Source organism: Bubalus bubalis, chromosome 9, assembly GCF_019923935.1.
Source record: "Bubalus bubalis isolate 160015118507 breed Murrah chromosome 9, NDDB_SH_1, whole genome shotgun sequence".
NCBI lineage: Eukaryota > Metazoa > Chordata > Mammalia > Artiodactyla > Bovidae > Bubalus > Bubalus bubalis.
The window spans coordinates 66,687,656-66,713,612 of record NC_059165.1 but is presented as its reverse complement, the minus strand read 5'-3'; the positions used below and the strand labels follow the sequence as shown (position 1 = coordinate 66,713,612).

General features: G+C 45.2%; 1 long non-coding RNA gene and 1 other non-coding gene across 3 annotated transcripts in view; both read left to right on the top strand.

The window, feature by feature from the left end:
- The window catches only part of LOC123335087, a 43,875-nt gene extending 19,978 nt beyond the window's left edge, over window positions 1-23,897 (top strand). The window contains exons 2-5 of one of the 2 annotated variants that reach the window (XR_006553395.2): window positions 3,629-3,786; window positions 18,388-18,613; window positions 20,765-20,960; window positions 23,603-23,897. This is a non-coding gene — a long non-coding RNA (uncharacterized LOC123335087). Of the gene's footprint in view, window positions 1-3,628; window positions 3,787-18,387; window positions 18,614-19,009; window positions 19,068-20,764; window positions 20,961-23,602 lie in introns of those variants that run through there. The other variant, XR_006553397.2, reaches the window with a different exon arrangement.
- On the top strand, window positions 11,114-11,185 carry TRNAC-GCA. Its single transcript has one exon. It is a non-coding gene; the product is annotated as a tRNA-Cys (tRNA).
- Window positions 23,898-25,957: the final 2,060 nt, after the last annotated feature.

Sequence of the window (25,957 nt, the reverse complement as noted above, 5' to 3'; positions counted from 1 at the left end):
ATCCGGGAGTCTGAAGTCAGGTGGGCCTTAGGAAGCATCACTATGAACAAAGCTAGTGGAGGTGATGGAATTCCAGCTGAGCTATTTCAAGTCCTAAAAGATGATGCTGTTAAAGTGCTGCACTCAATAGGCCAGCAAATTTGGAAAATTCAGCAGTGGCCACAGGGCTGGAAAATGTCAGTTTTCATTCCAATCCCAAAGAAGGGCAACGACAAACAATGTTCAAACTACTGCACAACTGCACTCACCTCACATGCTATCAAAGTAATGCTCAAAATTCTCCAAGCCAGGCTTCAACAGTACGTGAACTGTGAACTTCCAGATGTTAAAGCTGGATTTAGAAAAGGCAGAGGAACCAGAGAAACATCCGTTGGATCACAGAAAAAGCAAGAGAATTCCAGAAAAACATCTATTTCTTTTTTATTGATTAGGCCAAACTTTGACTGTGTGGATCACAACAAACTGTGGAAAATACTGAAAGAGATGGGAATACCAGACCACCTTACCTGCCTCCTGAGAAATCTGTATTCAGGTCAAGAAGCAACACTTAAAACTGGACATGGAACAACAGACTGGTTCCAAACTGGGAAAGGAGTATGTCAAGGTTGTATATTGTCACCCTGCTTATTTAACGTCTATACAGAGAACATCATGTGAAATACTGAACTGGATGAAGCACAAGCTGGAATCAAGATTGTCGGGAGAAATATCAATAACCTCAGATATGCAGATGATACCATCCTTATGGCAGAAAGTGAAGAGGAACTGAAGAGCCTCTTGATGAAAGTGAAAGAGGGGAGTGAAAAAGCTGGCTTAAAACTCAACATTCAAGAAACAAAGATCATGGCATCTGGTCCCATCACTTCATGGCAAATAGATGGGGAAACAATGGAAACAGTGAGAGACTATTTTCCTGGGCTCCAAAATCACTGCACATGGTGACTGCAGCCATGAAATTAAAAGACGCTTGCTCCTTGGAAGAAAAACTATGACCAATCTAGACAGCATATTAAAAAGCAGAAACATTACTTTGCCGACAAAGGTCTGTCTAGTCAAAGGTATGGTTTTTCCAGTGGTCATGTATGGGTGTGAGAGTTGGACTGTAAAGAAAGCTGAGCACCGAAGAACTGATGCTTTTGAACTGTGGTGTGGAGAAGACTCCTGAGAGTCTCTTGGACTGCAAGAAGATCAAACCAGTCAATCCTAAAGGAAATCAGTCCTGCATATTCACTGGAAGGACTGATGCTGAAGCTGAAGCTCCAATACTTTGGCCACCTGATGCGAAAAATGGACTCATTAGAAAAGACCATGATGCTGGGAAAAATTGAAGGCAGGAGGAGAAAGGGACAGACAGAGGGTGAGATGGTTGGATGGCATCACCGATGCCATCCATCGATGGACATGAGTCTGAGCAAGCTCTAGGAGTTGGTGATGGACAGGGAGGCCTGGCGTGCTGCAGTCCACGGGGTCGCAAAGAGTCGGACAGGACTGAGCAACTGAAGTGAACTGAACTTATTAATAGAAGCAATACTGTTCATATTAGTAACAAGAAACGTTTCTCCTTGCATAAAGTTTATATCAGAATGCATAAACCCACTGATAGTTAACAGTAAAATAAACCTAAACCAATACCTAATTATTTATTAAAACAATTGTTAATCAGCATGTTACTGAAAGAGTACATGGGATCTGGCTGCTTGCTGCTCAAAAGCCAATAAACAGGCCAGGTTGGCAGAAAGGAAAGTGTGCGTATTTTAGATGCCAGGATTGTGGGGATCGGGGTGGGGGACGTCTATCCAAAGACTGTTCCCACCACCGACAAGCAAGGGTTGAGCACTCTTATAGATGAGGGCGGGGGGGGGGGAGGGTGTGGGTAGGGGGTGGGAACAGAGGAGGGGGGACTACATGCAGAAACAGCACAGTCAGCTTTGACAGTCATCTCGAAATTGGTCATCAGGGTCTGACCAGCATCATCTTGTTTCAAGTACAGTTAATCTTCAGTTCCAGGGTCAGTGTGTTCCCATTTCTTTGTGGCCAGTTTTCTGAACTGTGGCGGCTCCTGTCCTGGGTGCGGTCTGGTCATCATGTAGTTAACTTCTCCACCTGGTGTTTTGGTATCTATAAGCTCACAGGATGTGGCTCAGAATATTATCTATAGACCTTGAGAAAGAACTAAAGGTCCTTGACCATGCTTAATGACAGCATTATTATTGTTTAGTCTCCTCTGACTGTTTTCCTTTGTTTCAGCATTTCTCACTTCTCTGATTAAACTTACTTTTTGACTAAAACTTTCCACAGACAAAAGGCAGGTGGAGGATGTGGTGGGGGGCGGGGAGGACAACAGGGTCCTGCTCTGTTTCAAGCACAAAAATACATTCAAGGAAAGATTAAAACAAGTGAACGAACTCAGCAATCACAAATCCTGCCTGTTTACCAAGAACTCTGCCTCTTGTAGTTCTGGTATCAGAGGCATGGCCTGTCTGGTGACATCTCTCTAACTGTCACAGGATCCTGTCTGCAGACATGTATCATGGCCATGTATTCTCTGAATAAGGACTTGCAAGAATGGCCACGTATGGGTTTTACCAAATATCTTAATTAAAAATTTTTGTTTTTTATATTTGTAATTTATTTATCATAATATTTGACAGGGGCTGGTCTGGCACATGAGATCATTTAGCTGTGGCATGTGGGATCTAGGTCTCTGACCAGAGAATGAATCTGGGGCCCCTGCATTGTAAGCACAGACTATTAGCCACTGGACCACCAGGGAGGTCCCTACCATGACCTTTAATCACTGAAACTGACCTTCCTGGGAAGAGGTGGGAATAAAACAAGAGAAGAAGATCCTACAAAGCATTGATTAATCCATTATCCAAAATGTAATCAAATTTTAAGGGAAAACATAACATGTTCTCTGCCTGCCTTCTGTCTGTAGAAAACCTTTAGACTCCCAGGCTTCTCTGAGTTCCAAAGAGTACATTTAACAAGAGAAATGAGAACAAGCAGAAAGGAAGGAAACCTGTCAAAGAAGACAAAACAAAGACTTAGCCATTAAACAAAGTCAAGGACTTTGGGCTTCCCTCGTAGCTTGGTTGGTAAAGAATCTGCCTGCAATGCACGAGACCCAGGTTCGATTCCTGGGTTGGGAAGATCCACTGGAGAAGGAAATGGCAACCCACTCCAGTATTCTTGCCTGGAGAAACCCAGGGATAGAGGAGCTTGGCAGGCTACAGTCCATAGGGTTGCAATAGTCAGACGCGACTAAACCACCACCAAAGTCAAGGACCTATGTCCCTCTTCAAGGGCTGTAGATAATATTCTGAGCAATGACCTCTGAGCTGTCTTATACACTCTGAAACCACCACCAGGTGGAGAAGTTGACTGCAGGCTCCACAAGCACGCATACTCCAGACTCGTTAGAACCAGAAGGTGATGATGCTGAGTCCCGATGACCTCACCACCAGCCAATCAGGACAAGGTCCCTGAGCAGATCACCCTCTCCTTAACCTGGGCTTTAAACTTCCCATGAAGCCTTCAGGGAGTGTGAGCCTTTTGAGCACGGCCTGCCCTGGACCCCTTGCTCAGCACCTGCAACACGCGCTTCCTTTCCTTCCCCACAACACAGGCTCAGCGGACGGGGTTCACTTGCTGGGACCAGAATCTCAACTGGGGTTCAGGAACTGCACACCAAGGGCTATCGGTCATTTAGCAGAGCACGGAGCACAGCTGCCCTAAGGTGCCTGACCTCATATGAATGCAACAAGAGGAGACAAAGGACCACAGGTAAATCAGGGCAACACACTCAACTCAGATGTCAGAAATCTCAGGGAAACAAGACACGTTACCAGAAAAGGAGAGAGAGGAGGTCTCCGAGTACACACGATCCTGATTTGTGCTGAGGGGTGGACCCACACAACCCCCAGACCCTGCACCTGAGGTCACATATGGACACTCTCAAAGGTGACCCCACCCCCAGACCCTGTACTTGGGGTCACACGTCCACAGTCTCCAGGGTGACCCCCCTCCCCAGACCTTGAAACTGGGGTCACATGTCCACAGGTAACCACAGGGATGGACCTTAAAGGATCATTTCTAAGAGAAGTCAGTCAGGCATAGGAAGACAATAGTGTGTGATGTACCTTTTAGGCAAAATATCAATAGACATACAAAGTATCAAATTTATAAGCCCAAAGGAACTCTGAGATTTCAAACACAAACAAAGGGTTCCAAGAAAAAGAAAAAAGAAAGGAATGCGAAGGGCCTGAAAATGAATTAGGAGATCTGAACTAACACAGACATAGAAACCTGCATGTGTAATCAATAATTCCCAAGGATTAGCCTCTTCCTTTCTCCCTTCCTTCCTTCCTTCCCCACATACATGGGAACCTATACCTCTAACTTATACACAGAAATCTGTATCTCTAGGAGAGAATCCACAGAAATTATCTCCTACCTTCCTTTTTGAATACACAGAAAACTGTATCTGAGATACATAATCCACCAGTACCTGATGCTCACCACTCTGTTTGACCTTCTATGGCAAAAAACCCAAAAAAGAATAGACGTATCTCATAGATACGTTATACCTGAATCAGGCGGCTGTATATGACAACAATCAGAACACTGCAAATAGACCATACTGCAGTATAACATCGGCATGATATTAAAGAGAAGGAAAGAGAAGCAGTGCCTACTGTATTCCCCCCGACCTCCCTGACTGGACCTGCTACCCCATCCCTGGAGCCCAAGCAGACTTAGGTCCCATTGCTGGACTAGGGTTGGTTTGACACAGCCTGGCAGGGTACCTTTCATTGAACCCTTTTTAAACATCTACTGTCTGATATGTTCTGGCTTGGACCAGACTTCCCAGCAGGATCCAGCCCTCCAGGGACTAGGGAGCAAATATTATGAACCCTGAATATGCCCTCGTGCTGGGCCTTCCAATTCAAGCCTCCTTTCTGGAGTGCAGCCTCCTAGGCATGGAAGCACACTCAGCAGGGTGCTGTGGACCCAGTAGTAATTACTCTGGTGTGTGTGTGTGTGTGTGTGTGATGCTTTATGGGGGAAAAGTAGTGAAACACAAGCCGTTAGGTGTTTGCTCAGATACAATTCACTCTAATCCACAGCCCAGGAACCAGAGATGTGCTTTAAAAAGTGCAGTCACCTGTAAAAATTTCCTGTAACTACAACTTGACCAGAGAGGCTGACCAGCACCTCTAATTCACAAGCCCTGGGGTTTCTGTTAATGACAGCTGCCCACAGGAAATCTCCCAGGGTGGGGGTTGCAGAAATAAATTTCAAACACAGCAGAGTCTCAAGAAGTCAATTGCCGCAGTAAATTTTCCTCACAAGGAAACAAGAAAAAACAAAAGCAAACCTCCACCCCGGGAGTAGATGCACAGCATCCCTAATTGCTGCAGGAATACCAATCAAAACAATGGCAAATCAAATCCCACCAGTCAGACTGGCCATCCTCACAAGTCTACAAACAATAAAAGCAGGAGAGAGTCGGCAGGTGAGGTAACCCCACTACATGTTCAGTGGAAATGGACACCGACAATCGCCACTATAAAGCACAGCCTCCGAATGTTAAAAAAAAAAAAAAATCTCTTAAGAGAGTCAGTCCTAGGATCAGATATTCCCACAGCTGGGCAAATATCCTGAGAAAGTCATCATTCAATAAAAACATGTGCATCTCAACATTCACTGCAGCTTTGCTTGCGAGAGCTAAAACAGAACCTGCAAAACGTCCACTGACAGATTAAAGGTTAAAGAAGGTGTGTTACTTATAGACAGTGGACTATTACTCAGCCATGAAAAAAGCACCATTGAAATTATGAAATTACGCCACTGGTCGCTAAGAGGATGGACCTTGAAGAATCATACACTAAGTAAAATCAGTCAGGCTGAGGAAGACAACAGTCTTTGATGTCCCTTGTTGTTGCTGCTGCTGCTGCTAAGTCACTTCAGTCATGTCTGACTCTGTGTGACCCCATAGACGGAAGCCCACCAGGCTCCCCTGTCCCTGGGATTCTCCAAGCAAGAACACTGGAGTGGGTTGCCATTTCCTTCTCCAATGCCTGAAAGTGAAAAGTGAAAGTGAAGTCACTCAGTCGTGTCTGACTCCTATCGACGCCATGGACTGCAGCCTACCAGGCTCCTCCGTCCATGGGATTTTCCAGGCAAGAGTACTGGAGTGGGTTGCCATTGCCTTCTCCAATGTCCCTTGTAGGAAAAACTTAAAAAAATACAAAGGAACTAAGTTTCAACCCCAAAAGACACTCAGAATTCAAACACAGAGGGTTCCAATAAAAAAAAAAAAGGGCAGGGATGAATTTGGAGGTAGGGACTTACATATACACAGAAATCTGTATGCATAATAGATAATCCAAAAGGATTATCTCTTTCCTTCCTTCCTTATATACCCAGAAATCTGTAGCTGTCATAGATGCTCAAGAAGGACGGGATGTTCAGCAAGTAGAACTTTGCTTGAGCTTCTGCCGTAACTTCTATGGCAAAAGAATCCAAAAAGGAACAGACACGCTGTACGTACATGTCATAACTGAATCAGGTGGCTGTACACTAACGGCAAGCACAAAACTGCAAATCGACTGTACTCTGACATGGCTTCAGCATGACATTAAACAAAAAGAAAAACATCAATGCCCAGTTTATTCCCTTCAACCTCCCTAATTTGGGCTGCTATCCCATCCCTGGAGCCTAAGCAGACTTGTGTCTCATGTTTGGACTGGGGTGGGGACGAGAATATAGCCAAAATATTTTTTTTAAAAAGATGGGTAACTGTGATTTTGACCCCATAAGGTACAATAAACAAGACTGGGAATCAAGCTAATTGTAGAAGCACAGTTGAATTGATACAGACGATGGGGTACATGTACACAATGCAATATTTCTCAACCATAAAGAAATAGGAAATAATGCCAAGGCCGGCCACAGGAGAGAAAGCAGAGATGATCATTCTGAGTGAAGTAAAGGACACAGGAAGAGACAAGGATCAGTATCATATGATACCACCTCTAGGTGTAATCTAAAGATGAATACCATTGAACTTCTTGCCCGGAGACAGAGCCTCATAGACTTAGAAAAGAAACTTCGAATCACCGAGATATAAAGATGTGCGGCATGGAGAAATGAGTTGCTTCAGACTAATATATGCACATTACTATTTATAAAGTAAATGACCAGGACCCACTCTATAACACAAGGACACTCACCCCCCACTCTGTAATAGCCTATATGCAAAAGCTCAATATGTATTAGTAGAAGTGAAACTGGTTGTGGTAGAAGGAAAAAAAAACCACCCACAAGACTGTAATTCACCTATACACTCCAGTTCAAACGATGAGATAAGAACAGCAAAAGCAAAAAAGAAGTGCTGACTCAGTTTCCCTCAGGACATAGTGACCTGGGCTGGTGTCACATCCCTGGAGCCTGATTAGCTTGGGTCTGAAAGCTGGAGCATCCTGGGGCTGAGGGAACCGGGAGGATGTGGCAGGCAGTGTGCCTACACAACGATCCTGGAGTGCCTGTTGCCGTCCAGATGTAGGTGGGATAACTTAAGGGACTGGAAGTAACAATCCCTTAAATATAAATATATATATATATACACACATACACACACACATTAATATATATCAAATAGTACTTACTGAATAGCATAGTGAAGTTTATTGAACACACTGTGATCATTTATATGTGAAAAAGAAACAAAAAAATAGCTAAACATCTATGTATTAATATAACTGAATCGAGTTCCTGTACATCTGAAACAAACACAACATTAGAAATCAATTATATTCCAATAGAAAACAAGGAAATTACAGTTAAAACAAAAAAAAAAAAGAGTGCTGCATGAAGACGTGCTGCCTCCTTGTGGCCAGTAACGTGTAACAGCACCATGAAGAGCAGGCCTGCTGGGCATTTAACATTCACAAGGATTCAAGGTCTGTAAGTTGTCAACTAAAATATATAGCCATAACCTGAAAGTTTCATAACCTGAAAGTCCATTCTAAAGGAGATCAGTCCTGGGTGTTTATTGGAAGGACTGATGCTGAAGCTGAAACTCCAGTACTTTGGCCACCTCATGCGAAGAGTTGACTCATTGGAAAAGACTCTGATGCTGGGAGGGATTGCGGGCAGGAGGAGAAGGGGAAGACAGAGGATGATATGGCTGGATGGCATCACCGACTCGATGGACATGAGTTTGAGTAAGCTCCGGGAGTTGGTGATGGACAGGGAGGCCTGGCGTGCTGCGATTCATGGGGTCGCAAAGAGTGGGACACGACTGAGCGACTGAACTGAACTGAACCTGAAAGTAGAAAGCTATTTTACTTGGTGGGAATGTTTACAACTCCAAGCCTGGGAGACAGCATCTCAGTAGCTCTGAGAAAACTGCTCCAAGGAGGCAGGAGGGGGAGTCAGGTTATATACAAGTTTGCAACAAAGGGAGCAGGCAGTCTGAACAGCAAAGATCAGATATCAAGTTAAGGAATTTAGCTTTCTGTGTATGGGAAGATGCAAGCCTCTGGGCTCGCTGCGCTCACTCATTCCTTATGCGCCTCAGCTGTCTGGGGCCAACTGTTCACCTTGCTTCTTGCATTCCCCCAGCTGTTTCCTGTTCACCTTGCTTCTTGCAGTCCCCCAGCTCCTCAGCAATCAGCAGCATCCGCTGGATTGCAGTTTGAGGAGCCCTCATTCACATTTGGAGGCCAGAAATCGCTGATGGCTGTGACATTTCTTGTTTATTAATATGGCAGGAGATAATTTCATTTCACAAAGTAAAAAACACCTGCCCTCCTAAGGCATGAAGAAATGCCCTAGGGATGGTCATAGGAAAAGAATTCAAAACAAGGCAGGCAACAATGAAGCCAATTTCAAGAAGTTTAACTCACACCCTTTAAAATAATCACAAGAAAAGATGTCAACACCACTATTTATCAGAGAAATACAAAGCTAAACTACAGCGAGGTATCACATCACACCAGTCAGAATGGCCACGGCCAAACACTGTAACAACAGTAACTGCTGGAGCGGGTGTGGAAACAAGGGAACCCTCCTCCACCGATGCTTGGGATGTAAATTGGTAACAGCCACTATGGAGGCCATTGTGAAGCTTCCTTTAGAATGGGGTTAGAATACTCCTTAACACCACACGCAAAAATAAACTCCAAATAGATTTTAAAAATCTAATTGTAAGGATGGATACTATGAAATTCTTGAGAAAAATATAAACAGAACACAATTTGACATGAATGCAGCAAGTTCTTTGTGGATCCACCTCTTAGAAGAATGAAAAATAAACCACAAATCAGAAAATGGGACCAAGTTAACCGTAAAAGTTTTGCATACCAAAAGAAAACTCTCAAGGAAGGACAAGGACAACCCTCAGAATAGGAAGAAATATTTGCAAAAGAAGAAACTCACAAGGAATTCACCTCCAAAACAAACAGCTCATGTGGCTCAATATCAAAAATACATACAAACCAAGAAAAAAAAAATGGGCCAAAGATTGAAAGGGATACTTCTCCTAGGAAAGCCTACAGATAGCAGATAGGCACGTAAAAAGATGCTTAGCCTCACTAATGACTAGAGAAATGCAAATCAAAAGTCCAATGAGGTAAGCATTCATATTCATCAGATTGGTGATCTCAAAACATCTTAAAGAATAATGCTAGAGAGGGTGTGGAGAGAAAGTGCTCTTGCACGCTGTTCACGGCATACTTAGGAGAATGCATGGAGGGCTACTTAAAAATAACACAGAAGTGTTGCTGGCCAAAATCTTAGCTTTCTCTGTCCACCGAAGCTGAATAAAAAAATAAGGTGACAGAGCTTGGAGGAAACAGAAAGGTGGCTTTAATCCTCAGCCAGTGGACAGGGCAACCCAGAAGGCTAATGCCCCAAGAACTGTGCCCCGCACCTGCCATGAGGCGTCTAGGGGCTCATATAGGGCAAGGCTCCCAGTGAGGGGCTGGTGATGAGGAACAACTGTTAGAATCTTCTTAAAAACAGTCATAGGCTGGCATCAGCAACCCGGCAATTGAGGCTGGCAGCTCGTTGGCTCTGCAGCCTTCTTTCTGATGTGTAACCACAAGGGGAAGGTGTCGTAAGGGTAAGCAACGGACAGTAGGTGTGAAGCGCCGCTCCTGCAGAGTTAGGGAGCAGAAAAACAAAGTTACGGACATGCACAGTTAGGAGCCGCTAAAGTAAAAAGGAAAAAAACAAAACGAGGAATGCTCAGGCCTGCTCACTGTTCTCTTTATCTTCTTTGGTCTCAGGAAAGAAAATAAAAAAAACTCACTCTTCTTTTTTTCTCTTCTCCTTTTCACTGCAACAAATTCCCCCATCATTTTATTTCCTCCGTATCAATGGAGAAAGGGAAATAGGTGTTCTTGTTGTCTGGCTAAGGACATATCCTCAGTTTTGCTCTGTTTGACAATCACCAGCTGTTAAGCCCAGGGGCCCATCTATCTCCTACTTCAAATTTTTCTTGAGAGACATGAACCCCAAGAAATCTTTATTGAGGTGATGAGGGACAGATGGTAATCTTTTGTAACTTCTTCAATGCTGACATGGGACTCATAGACCCTATCTAATCAGGGTCACGGAGCTCTTGCCCTGTGTTATTAAGGGGCCCCAGAGTGACTTTTGTGGTTATCCCCACAGGATCTGTTTGGAGGAGTGGCTGTAATCTCTTTGGAGATGTGGGTTTTCTCTCCACATCATTATTATCTTGATGTAACTGTTGTCATCTGGAGGAGACAAGTCTTAACAGGTAGTTTAAGAAAACAGAGGTCATAGATCAGTAAAAGAGTTATTGTAACTAGGGGTCAAAGAAGGAGTAAGAACCAAGTTATGTGTGATGATGATTTTGATTGTGGTCCAGATAGGGTCAGTGCTTGGGTCATCCCGTCCAAATGGATGCAGCCATTCGGACTCAGAAATAGTCGGAGGAATGACAACTTGAACATTAATAGACAAATTAGAAAAAATTAAGCCTGAATCCTAATTTAAACCTAAGACTTTGAGGGGACTTGTAGCCAGGTAGCCAGTTGTCTAGGTTTATCTGCATAGGTCTTAACCCTCAAGGGATTCCCTGGTGGCTCAGACGGTAAAGCGTCTGCCCGCAATGCAGGAGACCCAGGTTCGATCCCTGGGTTGGGAAGATCCCCTGGCAAAGGAAATGGCAACCCACTCCAGTACTCTTGCCTAGAAAATTCTATGGACAGAGGAGCCTGGTGGGCTACAGTCCATGGGGTGGCAAAGAGTTGGACATGACTGAGTGACTTCACTTTCTTTTCTTTAACCTTCAATGTGGCTATTGGTCATTACACATTTTTTTTCTTGTCAACATATGATCCCGAGCAATTTCCTTGTCTAAACGTATAACAGTTACAAGGAGAGACCTTTAAAAAGTAAGGTTGTAGTCATCTTTTGCTAGCAGACTTGGTTTTCAGAATGGCTGCTGCTGCCACTGCTAAGTCACTTCAGTCATGTCCGACTCTGTGCGACCCCAGAGACAGCAGCCCACCAGGCTCCCCCGTCCCCGGGATTCTCCAGGCAAGAACACTGGAGTGGGTTGCCATTTCCTTCTCCAATGCATGAAAGTGAAGAGTGTAAGTGAAGTCGCTCAGTCGTGTTCAACTCTTAGCGACCCCATGGACTGCAGCCCACCAGGCTCCTCCGTCCATGGGATTTTCCAAGCAAGAGTACTGGAGTGGGGTGCCACTGCCTTCTCCTCAGCAGTCCCAGACTTGGGCATAAACCCAGAGAAAATGAAAAATTTTAAAGACATGGGAACCCCTAAAATCTCGGCTCAACAACGTACAGTAGTCAAGTCTGGGAAGCAAGCTAAATGTAGAAATTGCAGAAGAATGGAAACAGAAGATGGGGCACAGGTACACAATGCAATATTTCTCAACGATAAGGAAGTAAGAAATAATGCCATCCAGCCACAGGAAATAAAGTAGAGATGATCATTCCAAGTGAAGTAAGGGAGACAGAGAGAGAAGTATTATATGATATCCCCTCTAGGTGTAATCTAAAAATGGATATAAATGAAGTTCTTTCCCAAAGAAACACAGCCTAATGGATTTAGAAAAGAAACTTCTGGTCACCAAGAAAATCAAGTTGCATGATATGGAAAAGGAAAAAAAAAAACCCACAAGATTGTAATTCACCTATATACTCCAGTTCAAATCATAGGGCAAAAACAAAAATACAGAAAAAGAAATGCTGGTTCTATTCCCCTCAGGCCGTAGTGACCTGGGCTGGTGTCACATGCCTGGAGCCTGACTGACTTGGGTACCAAGGCTGGAGTGTCCTAGGGCTGAGGGAGCTGGGAGCATGTGGCAGGCAGCGTGCCTCCACAACGGACCTGGAGTACTTCTTGCCCTCTGCAGAGCTCCCAAACTTCGGAAATAAGTGGGAGAAGTTAAGAGTTTGGAATTAACATATACACAGTAATATATATAAAATAGATAATCAAAAAGTAACTACTGAATAGCATAGGAAAGTTGATGAACACATTGTAATCACCTATACATGAAAATGAACCCAAAGAGAGTAAATAAACATCTATGCATAACTGAATCATGTATCTGTACAACTGAAACAAACACATCAGAAATCAACAATATTCCAACATAAAATAACAAGGAAATTACAGGGGGAAAAAAAAGAACAGTGGAACATGAAGAAGTGCTGCCCCTTTGTGGAGCATGCGCCTTTTAATTTAACAACACCATGAAAGGCAGTGCTGCTGGGTATTTAATATGCACAAGCATCAAGGGGCTGTAAGTAACAAATACCCGCTTTCAAGAAATGTCCTGGGTGCCCTGAAAAACACATTCAAAACAGGGCAGGCATTCAGGTGGCCAGTTTCAAGAGGTAAGTTTAACTCACAGCCTTTCAAAGAATCACATGAAAAGATGTCAACCTTACTAAATATTAGAGACATGCAAATCAAAACTACAATGAGGTATTTCCTCACACGGTTCACAGTGACCATTGTCCAAAAGTTGACAATAAATGCTGGAGAAAGTGTGGAAAAAGGGAACTCTCCCATACTGCTAGTGAAAAGATTACAGCCACTACGAAGAACAGGGTGCAGGGTTTTTAAGAAATGGTCATAAGAATGAAATTAGAACACTGCCTAACAGCATACACAAAAATAAACTCCAAATAGAGACCTAAATAAAAGGACAGATAATATGAAACTCTTAAGGGAAAAAGCAGAACATACTTTGACACAAAATGCGGCAATTTTTTCTTGACCCACCTCTTAGCATCATGAAAAATAGAACAAAAAGACAAACCTCAAAATGGAACTCACATGTGCAAACAAAGACACCCACGAGGAATTTATCTCCAAAACAGCTTATGCACCTCGAAATCAAAGAAACACCCCAGTCAAATGGGACACAAGATTTAAATGGACCTTCGCCCACAGAAGACATAGAGATGGCCATGAAGCACATGAAAAGATGCTCAGCATCTGTAAGTATTAGAGCTGTGGATCAGAAGTACAACGGGGCATCATCTTACACAGGTCAGAAAGGTCATCATAGAAAGTCTACAACAATAAATGCTGGAGAGCAAATGGAGGAAAAGAACCCTCCTAGCTGTTGGCGGTCAGGAAATCCACAAAGGAGAACAGCACAAAGGTCATGAAAACAGAGCAGAAAACCACAGGCACAGCAGTCCCATTCCTGGGCGCAGGTCCAGGGCAAACCATCACTTAAAAAGACAGGCGCGCCCCGATGTTCATGGCAGTATTATGTACAATAGCCAAGACATGGATGAAGGGTGACATTACGCTATGTCCAGCCACAAGAAAGGAAGTAGAGACATCACACCAAGTGAAGTAAGTAAGACAAAGGAAGGCAACTATCATATGATATCTCTTGGAGGTGGATGCTAAAACTGGATACAAATGAACTTCTTTACCAAACAGAACCGGCCTCACAACATAGCAAAGCACCTATGGTTACCAAAAGGAAAAGGTGGTGGGCAAAGGAAATGAGAAGGTGGAGGTGAACATACACACACGACTCTTTGTAAAATAATCAACAAAAACCCACTATGGGATGAGGACTCCTAATCAACACTGCATAATAAACTATATGGGAAGAGAACCAAAAAAAGGACATGTACACAGCTATGCTTAAGTGAATTGTGTTGCTGTCCACCTGAAACAAACAAACACACCCTACAACATTGTAAGTCACTCTACACCAATACAAATTACAAAAAGAGAATGCTGACTCTCTTCCCTTCAGGCCTTAGTGACCTGGGCTGCTGTCACATCCCTGAAGCCCGGGCAGGCTTGGGTCCCTTGGAAGGACCGTCTTGGGGCTGAAGGAGCTGGGGAGGATATGCCAGCCAATGAGCCCTTCCCCATGGACCTGGTGTGCCTGTTCCCCTCTGCACCGGCCCACAATCTCCAGATCCAGGCGAGTCCTCCTGCAGAGAAACTACACCTACTGCACCCACAGGATGTGGAGCCTCTGGGCTGGAAGAGCTGTGAAAAGCCCCCTGGGCTCCATGTTTCCAGGTGATGGGGTTCCCACCTCCAGCCTCCTTCCTTAGGGTCACCCCACCTATGATTAAAGCACCCGCCACAGAGTGGTGCTTCAGGAACTGGAATGTGTCCAGGGGAAAGGGGTAAGGGAGGAAGAAGGAATGGGACACAAGCCTTGGGTGTTCTGGCACGTGCCACTCTAATGGACAATCCAGGAAAAGGATTCTGGTTCCCCCGGTAACCAGGGAGGGGCCCAAAGGCATGCTGCCCCTCATGGCCGTTTCCCGCAACAATAACTGAAACCTTTGCTCACGGGCACTTAGTCACTAGGCCTGTGGGCTGTAAGGAAAAAACACCTGCCCTCAAGAAGTGTCCTAGGGGAGGTCAACAGAAAAAAATTAAAAACAGAGCAGGCGTTCAAGAAGCCAATTTGAATAAGTAAGTTTAACTCACACTGTTTTAAAAAATCACATGTAAAGATGTCAACATCACTAAACATGAGAGAAATGCAAATCAAAACTTCAAGGAGGTATCACCCCACACCAGTCACAATGGCCACAGGAGGCAACTACAAACAATAAGTGCTGGAGAGGGTGTAGAGCAAAGGGAACCCTCCTACACTGATGCTGGGAATGGAAATTGGGAGCAGCCACGGTGGAGGACACAGGGCAGTTCCTTAGCAATGAAAATGAGAATGAGATTAGAACGCTCCCTAACACCATACACAAAAATAAACTCAGAATAGGTTAAAGACCTAAATAAAAGGACAAATACTATGAAACTCTTGAGGAAAAGAGCACATACCTTGACATAAAATGCAGCAAGTTCTTTTCTGATCCACCTCATAGAATCATGAAAAGAAAACAAAAATAAACAAATGGGACCTAATAAACATTAAAACCATCTGCACAGCAAAGGAAACCATCAGTGAAAGAAAAAAACAACCCTCAGAATGGAAAAAAATTCTTGCAAACAAAGACACCTATAGGGAATTTCTCTTCAACACATACAAACCGCTAGTACAGCAACGGCACCCACCCCAGTGCTCTCGCCTGGAAAATCCCACGGACAGAGGAGCCTGGGGGGCTGCGGTCCATGGGGTCGCTAGAGTCGGACACGACTGAGCGACTTCACTTTCACTTTTCACTCTCATGCATTGGAGAAGGAAATGGCAACCCACTCCAGTGTTCTTGCCTGGAGAATCCCAGGGACGGCAGAGCCTGGTGGGCTGTCATCTATGGGGTCGCACAGAGTCGGACACGACTGAAGTGACTTAGCAGCAGTACAGCTCAATACCAAAAAACAAACAACCCAACAAAAAGTCGGCCAAAGAATAAATGCACATTTCTCCAAAGAAGTCATAGAGATGGCCATAAAGCACATGAAACGATGCTCAGTATCACTAGTTCTTAGAGAAAGGCAAATCAAATGTACAATGAGGTATCACCTCACGTTGATCAGAATGACCACATCGAAAATCCTACAACAATCAAGCCTGCAGAGGGTGTGGAGAAAAGGGACTCCTCCTACACTGTTGGGGGGAATGTAAGTCAGTACACCCACTAGGCAGAACATTATGGAAGTTTTTGAAAAACTAAACACAGAAGTACCCAGTGACCCAGCAATCCCATACCTAGGCACAGATCCAGAGGAAAACAAAATTTAACAAGACACCTGCACCAAAAGATCATGGCAGCACTATGTACAATAACCAAGACACGGAAGCAAATTAAGTGTACAGGACAGATGAACGAAGGCAGAAAATGGGGCACATGTACACAATGCAATATTACTCAGACCTAAAGAAGGATGAAATAATGCCGGGAAGAAACTAGAGATGATCATACTAAGTGAAGTAAATGAGATAGACAAAGACAAGTTATAGCATGTTACTTTCTGTGGAATCTAAACACGGATACAAATAAACTTCTTTACAAAAGAAAAACAGCCTCATAGAAAACAAACTCATGGTTACCAAAAAATAAAGGCAGAGGGACAGGGAATAATTAGCTGGTTCAGATCAATATATACACCTTAAAACAGATGCTAAAGGGCTCATAATAGTCACAAGTCCGAGAAGGCTTGTAAATGACGGTCTGAGAGGGCAGGTAAATAACACCTGCCCTCAAGAAATGTCCTGGAGTAAATCACTGGGGAAAAAAATTCCAAACAGGACCAACTTTCAAGAAGCCAGATTGAAGAGGTAAATTGTTCTCACAAGATGTAAAATAAAAATAAAAGCACATGGAAAGATAGTCCACATTAGTAATTATTAAATCAATGCCAAACAAAACTACAAGGTGATACCTCGAATACACTGGCCACAATGGTCATCATCGAAAAGATCTCAAAGAGTAATTACTGCAGAGAATGTACAGAAAAAAAAATCCTCCCTCAGTCTCGGTGGGAATGTAAATGGTAAAGCCATGATGGAAAACTGCACGGAGATTCCTTGAAACACTAAACACAGAGGTATCATATGATCCTGCGATCCCATTCCTCACTTAGGTCCAGAGAAAATCACCATTCAAAATGACATGTGCACCTTGATTTTCAGGGCAGCATTATTGCAATAGCCAAGACACAGAATCCACCAAAATGTCCATTGACTGAAAAATGAAGACTATGTGGAACATCTGTACACTGGAATGCTGCTCAGCCATGAAACAGAACTAAATAAGGATATTGGCAGCAGCCTGGATATACCAAGAAATTATCATACTATAAATACTTTTCAGAGAGAAAAGGACAAATATCCTAAGATATCACATACAGGTGGAATCTATAAGTTCATACCAATGAACTAATTTACAAAATAGAAGCAGACTCACAGACTGAGAAAATCAAATTATGATTATTGAAGGAAAGTTAGAAGGGACAGATAAATTAAGAGTTTGGGATGAAAATATACACACTAATATATACCAAGTGGATAAATAAAAAGGACCTACTGAATAGAACTGGGGACTCTACTGAACAAACTGTAATAACCTATATGAGGGAAAAAAAACAGAGAAAGAATAGATACACATCTATGCATAACTGAATCAAGTTCATGTACACCTAAAACAAACATAACATTGGAAATCAACTCTACCCCAATATAAAACAACAATAAATTACAAAATAAATTACATGAACTCGGTCTAGAGGACAGCAGACAGTGGTGACCCTATGAATTAGATATACGACATGCTACGATATTAATACGACCGACACCACCGAAGGTTTTCTTTCACTCAGTGGAATGCACAGCAGCAACTCACGCAAAGGTGCCTACCGCATGTGAATGCGACAACATGGAGAGAAGAAAAAGGACAACAGATTAGTCATGGGGACAAGACACACTGAGGTAAAGAGCACATATGAGGTCTCCGGGTACAGGATCTGGACCCACGTGGATGGGGGGAGACCCACACAATCCCCAGACCCTGCACGTGGGGTCACACATTCACAGTCTCCAGGGTGATCCCCCTCCCCAGACCCTGTACCTGGAGTCACACGTCCACAGTCTCTAGGATGACCCCCCTCCCAGACCCTGTACCTGGAGTCATACATCCACAGTCTCTAGGGTGACCCCCTTCCCCAGACCCTGCACCTGGGGTCACACGTCCACAGTCTCTAGGGTGATCCCCCCTCCCAGACCCTGCACCTGGGGTGGCAAGACCCTTGGTTAGGACACCAGGTCTCTGCTGGTTGGGCCCCTATGGTGAAAACAAGTGAGCTCCTATAACCTCGTGACTTGGTAGATAGGAGTGTAGGGTCAGTCTCCTTCCCCCACACCTGTCCCAGAGAAGTCCTCCTCTCTTCTCTCTGGTTCTATGTGATATTAACTGTTTTTACAGCTGTCATGATAATGTTGAACACACTACCTTGGTTCTGGCAGTCTCAGTCTTTTCTTGTCCAGCTGAGGTGCTGTGAAAACACACCAGATGCTGGGCTGGAAGACGAGGGACAGGTCTGGTCTCTGTTGAGTAAGGACAGTCTACTGGAAGGAGATCACAGCAGCAACCTCACCTGCTGCCCACTGGCTTTTTGCCTGATCCATGTGCCCTGCAATCAATTGCCCAGGTAAACCTGCTCTCTTCTTGTCATGCTTGTGCTGGTGAATAGGAATAATCACCAGGTAGCTCACCTGAGGAGTCTCCAGGGGCCCCAGGGATGGGGAATCTTGCAGGGGTAAAGAGGGAATAGGCACAGGTCTGTATAAAATGATATTGTAAAGCATTAATTCTTAACATTAGTGAAGCTCACATGTACTCTTTCCTTTTTTTTAGTTTTGTGTGTATGGTCTCCCTCTGCACATGATTCTGACCCACACAGATGGGGTGAGACTCACACAGTCCCTAGACACCCCCACATGGGGTCACACATCCCATTAGTCAGGACACCATGGCTGTGGTCGGCGGGCCCCCAGTGTGTAAACAAGCCAGGTCCATATAGTCAAAGCTATGGTTTTTCCAATAGTCATGTATGGATGTGAGAGTTGGACCATAAAGAAACCTGAGTGCCGAAGAATTGATGCTTTTGAACTGTGGTGCTGGAGAAGACTCTTGAGAGTCCCTTGGAGTGCAAGGAGACCAGTCCATCCTAAAGGAAATCAGTCCTGGGTGTTCAATGGAAGGACTGATGCTGAAGCTGAAGCTCCGATATTTTGGCCACCTGATGGGAAAGGTGACTCATTGGAAAAGACCCGGATGCTGGGAAAGATCGAAGGAAGGAGGAGAAGGGGACGACAGAGGAAGAGATGTTTGGATGGCATCACCGACTCAACAGACGTGAGTTTGAGCAAGCACCAGAAGACAGTGGAGGACAGGGAAGCCTGGCGTGCTGCAGTCCATCGGGTCACAGAGAGTTGGACATGACTCAGAGACTGAACAGCAACAACCAGGTGGCCTGCCTGAGGTGTCTCGATGAGCCCCAGGGAAGGTGAACTCATCAGAGGGAAAGACTAAGAGCCCTGTCTCAGCACTGACCCCTGGGAGGGCCATGGAACCCCGCGGTTACCCAGAGAAACCCACCTCAGCTCCAGACCCCAGACATCTGAGCACTGACATTCAGACGCAGGCACAGAGTTTTCCACGACAGAGGCCAGGCCGGGTCTCTACCCAGGTCTCCATGTCCTACTGCACAGAGAACACAGTCAGGTGTAAATGTTCTCATTGTAGAAGAACACGGTCTCATCTAAACATAATCAGTGTAGACAGGACTTGGAGAGGTCTGAATCTACCAAGTAGACAGACCTTGGTCAGGTTCAAAGCAGCTCAGGGCTGCGCTCCCAGGAGGCGCACCTTGGGTCTCTCATCATTGGACAGGGGGCTCACCCGCCTGTGGGAACTAGGATGTACCTTTCTTGAAGAAATCATCACCGGGTTCCACACTTCACCCACATCAGGAAACGGAACAAAAGCTTTGTCACTAAACATTTCAACGGGCAAAACAAAACTGTACCAGGTTCTGCAGCCACGCGGTGGTCAGGGCCCAGGCGACAGCCAGGAACTTCGTGGAGTGCAGCCCAGTGCCCTGCAAGGACGGACTGGAAGTGGCCGGGCTACAGCGTCCCAGGCTTCCGGCAGGAGGCGCTGCCCCTTGCGCCCAGGAAGGACAGTCCTGCAGGGTCGGGCGGGGAGAGCGGGTCCGACTATCCTAATGGTCAATTAGGGATGGAGCGCGCTCAGGTCCTGCTTCCCCGCAGGGTGGGGGCAAGAGGGGTTGACACCTCCTAGGCTCCCAGTCAGGTGACTTCGTGCTGGGGCTGACGCCCACAGGGCACCGCGCTGCATCCAAGCGGGAATGCGGAAAGAGGTGGGGCATAGACGCCATCAGAGCAGAGAACCCACGGGGAGCTCCCACCTGCGCCTGCCTGCCCACCTCTGGCCCCAAGCCCCAAGCCCATGACCCACTACTAGCTCCCCCCACCCCACCCCGCCCCGCACACATATGCCACTGCGCACCTACACAACACCGTGCACACGCACAGCACATGTCCGCTAACAGGCGCAAGCACACGCAAAGCACACACCAGGAATAAAATGAATACCCTAAACACAGGTGAAGCTCACATACATTCTTCCCTTCTTCTGCGCTTTGGTGGATTTCAAAATAAAAAAGTCTATAAAGTAGTTAATGATGAATGACTTTTGGGTCATGGGACTTTCTGAAGTTGCCCACAGACATTATAAGACATGAGAGATGAATGTAGATATTCCATGTTTCCTCCAGAGAAAAACGGACGAGCAGACCATGAACGTTGTCCAGCATGAAAGGAAGGCAGTTCCAACACAGGCTACAGCCTGGATGAAGCCTGAGGGCATTATGCTCAGTGACATAAGCCAGATACAGAAGAACAAATGATGTTTGAGTCCACTCATAGAAGGTCCCTAGAGCAGTCGGTTCCCTAGACACGGAAAACAGGATGGTAGGTGCCAGGGGCTGAGGGAGGGGAATGGGGACTGAGTGTCTCATGGGGACTGTCTCGGTTTTTCAAGATAGAAGTAATGACTGAACAACAACAAGAATGCATTGCAGCAGCATTTACAACAGCTGACATGAAAGTAACCAAAATGTACATGGACAGATGAATAAATAAAAAAGTCATATATGCATAGAATGGAATATGATTCAGCCAGGAAAAAAATAATGCCATTTATAGGAATAAACCATAGAACAACCATATATTAATCTAGAACAATCATAGTAAGTGAAGTATTTCAGAAGATGAAACTGATATCAATGAGCTATTTTATAAAAGTGAAATACACACACAGTCTTAGGAAACAAACATGGTTACTGAAGGGGAGTAGTGGGTGGAAGGGATAAATCAGGAGGTTGGGATTAATTTACAGTCACAAATTCATATAGAATATAGAATCAACGCGGACCTCCTTTACAAAGGGTAGTGTACTGCACACTCTATAATAACTGTATGTGGAAGAAAACGAAGGTGAATCCATATGTGTATGGGGATAACTGATGCAGAATCTCTACACCTACAAACACAACATTGTAAGTCAACTATCCTCCAAAAGAAGAAAACATTAAGTTTCTTAAAAAAAAAAAAAAACAACACAACAAGGACTAATGAGATAGGCTTCTGGCATGTGCCAGAAGAAACCATGTACTAGGAGTAACCCTAAGGCTGTGGTTATTCTAGTCAACAGGAGTAGGTCATGAAGAAATCATGTCTCCTTGTGAACACGTACGGTGCTGATGAGATGTAAATGCTAAGAATCACTGTTGAGAGGAGTATGGAACTGCCTTTTAAAATTTTCAGTAAGACAAACATATTGATTCCAGCCCAGGTCACAGGAGGACTTAAAACGTATCCTGCTCAGCGTTCCCAACAAGGGAAGAAGGTGCCTGAACAGCAGTTCACCTTGAAGTTGGCCTCAGTGAGGGACACATCAGTCAAGTCTCTTCCCCATCAGGCAGCTAACGAGACTCCCTCCTCAGAGCAAAGAGCTCCTTAACTCTAAATTCATTTTGCACAGAGAAGAGGAAGGAATCAGACAATCAAACTATAAACTAAATCAAGTATTTTTATTTTTAAATTTAAATATAAAAAGTGAAGGATAAAAGCAGCAAAAATTATACTTTCAGTGACTAAATTACAAACTAAATCAACTATATATTCTGACATATGTTAAAAAGAGGAGGAGGATGGAAGCAACAGAAATTACTGTAAGTGAGTGGCCCTTGGCTATGTGGGTACTACCCAAGTTCTCCAGTCGACTCCACCGCTAGACTTGGCTACAGACACCATCCAGGAACCAGAGTTGCTCTTTCCATCACATCAGGAGGAGCCTTCTTGTCACCGGGGCAAGAAGAGAACCCAGGTCTGTGCCTTCAGGCACCTCTTCTGCCAGGCTCCAAGCAGAAGGCTCAACCTGAGTTGTGTCCTTCATCTTCTTCTCCTGCAGGTTAATGGTAGGAGAATGAGGTGAAGGAAGTGCCTAGAACTTAGGCAACTCCCCTTTCTGCAGTTGTTTTATTTCCTTCTCCTTCTGTAAGTGACTTTTTTGAATCAAAAGAGAAAGGGCATATTTCCACAGTTCTCCTCACTGGGATTTTGGGCTTAAAAGGTACTCCTGCTGCTGCTGCTAAGTTGCTTCAGTTGTGTCCGACTCTGTGCGACCCCATAGACAGCAGCCCACCAGGCTCCCCCGTCCCTGGGATTCTCCAGGCAAGAACACTGGAGTGGGTTGCCATTTCCTTCTCCAATGCATGCAAGTGAAGAGTGAAAGTGAAGTTGCTCAGTCGTGTCTGACTCTTTGCGACCCCATGGACTGCAGCCCACCAGGCTCCTCTGTCCATGGGATTTTCCAGGCAAGAGTACTGGAGTGGGGTGCTCCATCATGGGGTAATTGTTGAGCTTTTATCACTCCTGGCTTCTCCTCATCCTCATCTTCTTGGGTGGGTTTTGGGTTCTCTTCCTCCAAACAAAGGCAGGAGTCCTGGGACAGTGAGTGGAATTGCTTTCTCTTTAGGAACACCCAGAACATCGAACAAGATAGATAAGGGCAAGGCTTCACATAAATTTAAAGTGTTTATCTTCCAATACCCTCTTTGTTTTTCTCTGTTTGGTTCTGTCCTCCATTTCAAAATCAAAGCCAATAGGCACAGTGGGTGGCTTCTCCGGCAGCTTATTAGGGAAAATGTGCCCACTATAAGGAATTCTGGAATCCAGTTTTCGTGCTTTAAATTTGTAGAGCCCTGCTTCTACAGGATTACATTTCTTGGATTTTGCATTAGTTTCCCTGGTGGGTCAGGGTGGTTTCCCTGGTGGCTCCGATGGCAAAAGCATCTGCCCTCAAGTGTCTGCCTACAACGAGGGAGACCCAGGTTCCATCCCTGGGTCAGGAAGATCCCGTGGAGAAGGAAATGGCAACCCACTCCAGTACTCCTGCCTGGAAAATCCCATGGACGGAGGACCCTGGTAGGCTGCAGTCCATGGGGTCCCAAAGAGTCAGACACGACTGAGCGACTTCACTTTCGCTTTTCCACCACCTCTTGCTGCATTTTTATTCTCTTCTCTGATTCTAGCTTCTCGGTACTTTTTAGGATCTTCTGTATATGGGGAAAAGAACCTGAAAAAAATAGGTATGCATTTACGCATAACTTAATAAAGCTCCTGTACACAACATTGGAAAGCAACTCTATTCCAATAAAAGATCAAAATGAAATTGCACAGAAAGAAAAAGAAAAAAGGGGCATGAAGAAATGCTGCCTCCTTGTGGCCGTTTTCCATAACGACAACGTTGATAGCGGTGCTGCTGCTGCTACTGCTGCTGAGTCGCTTCAGTCGTGTCCGACTCTGTGCGACCCCATAGACGGCAGCCCACCAGGCTCCCCCGTCCCTGGGATTCTCCAGGCAAGAACACTGGAGTGGGTTGCCATTTCCTTCTCCAATGCGTGAAAGTGAAAAGTGAAAGTGAAGTCGCTCAGTCGTGTCCGACTCCTAGCGACCCCATGGACTGCGGCCCACCAGGCTCCTCTGTCCATGGGATTTTCCAGGCAAGAGTGCTGGAGTGGGGTGCCATTGCCTTCTCCCTACATTCCTTAGGATTATATAATAATAATGTATCCTGCTTGAGGACAGATTCTGGAAAAAACCTTCTGGCTAATCCTGTTATCTTAAAATGTAAATTATGGGAGTGGGTCTAGTGAGGTCTTTACAACCTCCAGACATTCTTTCGATTCACTGTAGTAACTAATGAAAAGTATCTAACTCCATTGCTAACGCTAGTGAGGGGGCACTCTTTCTGCCCCCTTGTGATGTCTATCTCAGAAGCTTTCTCTATCTCTTTTATACTTTAATAAAACTTTATTACACAAATGCTCTGAGCGATCAAGCCTCGTCTCTGGCCCTGGATTGAATTCTTCTCTTCCGAAGGCCAAGAATCCCAGTGTCTTTCATGGTTCAGCAGCAACCCTTCAGACACACACAGCATTAAACCTCACTCTGAAACCTGCACGTGCTCATGCTGGGGTGTGGTGACCTGGGGATCCCTTCAGCGCCAGAACTGCACAGGTCTGGGGTTCCCAGGGGCTGGCAGACATGGTTTGATCATTTCAGATGTGTTGTGGGTGATACTTGCATGGTGTTTTTATCTCTTGCTGCCTAAATGTTACTCGTGACTTGGTGCCTTAGGACAAACGTTACCTCACAGTGAGAGTTTGAGAGTGATCTGTCTGAGGGGTGCTGGCTGAGGGTCCCTCATGAAGTTGCCACAGAGCATCGGCTTCATGGTGGGGGTGGGGGTGGGCAGGTGTTGGGGCTTCCGCAAGGCCCCCTCACATGGCTACTCCCCATGTGGGCCTCTCAGGTGAGACTTGAGCCTCCTTACTACATGGTGGGCAAGGTTGGGGGAGTTGCCTTTTACAAGCCACTCAGAAGTCTCAGGCCATCTCCTCCACATCTTGTTCAGGGGGAGACTCTGTCTTGAAGGGAGGCACCTGAGAACCTATCTGTATAGGCACAGATACAAACATGAGCAGGTGCAGGAGGATGGACTGTGCAATACCTGCCAAATCCCAGAGGAGGTAGTAACATCCTCTCTGTGAAAACAGCCATCTCATGACCCTGCCTGCGCTGCCACCACAGAACAGAGGCCCAGCCACCGAGGCTGCTGTGAACCTCTCCTGGTTCTGGAGGCTGCAGCCTGAGCTCACTTCTGGAGGCTTGGTTCCTGGTTCAGCCGCCTCCTCACCATGTCCTCATGTGGCCTTTCCTTAATCTGAGAGCAGGGGAGCTCTCTGGGGACTCTTTGGACACCCTGCTTCTAGGGGATCAGGGCTGCACCCTTTTGACCTCATTTAACCTTGACGGTGTTCTTGGGGGCCCGTCGGCAGATGCAGCCACACTGGGGGGTTGGGGTGTCAATACACACACACATTTCAGGGAGACATACTGACACATACTTTGAGTCCACAGCAGCTTCACACATTTCAACACAAGGAGTGGCGTGTGCTACATACTTTTGTGCACCAGCCTTTTTCACCTACTGTTTATTTCCTGGAAGCCAGGGCGCTTCAGAAGGAACCCAGCTTCATCATTAAAAAGTCTACAGATAATAACTGCTGGAGAGGTGTGGAGAAAAGGCAACCATCCCATACTGACGGTGGGAATGAGAACTGGTTCAGCCACGGTGGAGAATGGTTACGGAGGTTCCTTAAGAAACCAAAAGTGGAACTACCATGGGATCCTGCAGTCCCACTCCTGGGCATATATCTGGAAAAGATGAAAACACTCATTTGAAAAGATGCATGGATCCCAATGTTCATAGCAGCACTATTCACAATAGCCAAGACATGGAAGCAACCTACATGTCCATCAACAGATGAATGGGTAAGGTGGTATATATATATACAATGGAATATTATTCAGCCATTAAAGGGATGAAGTATTGCAGCAAT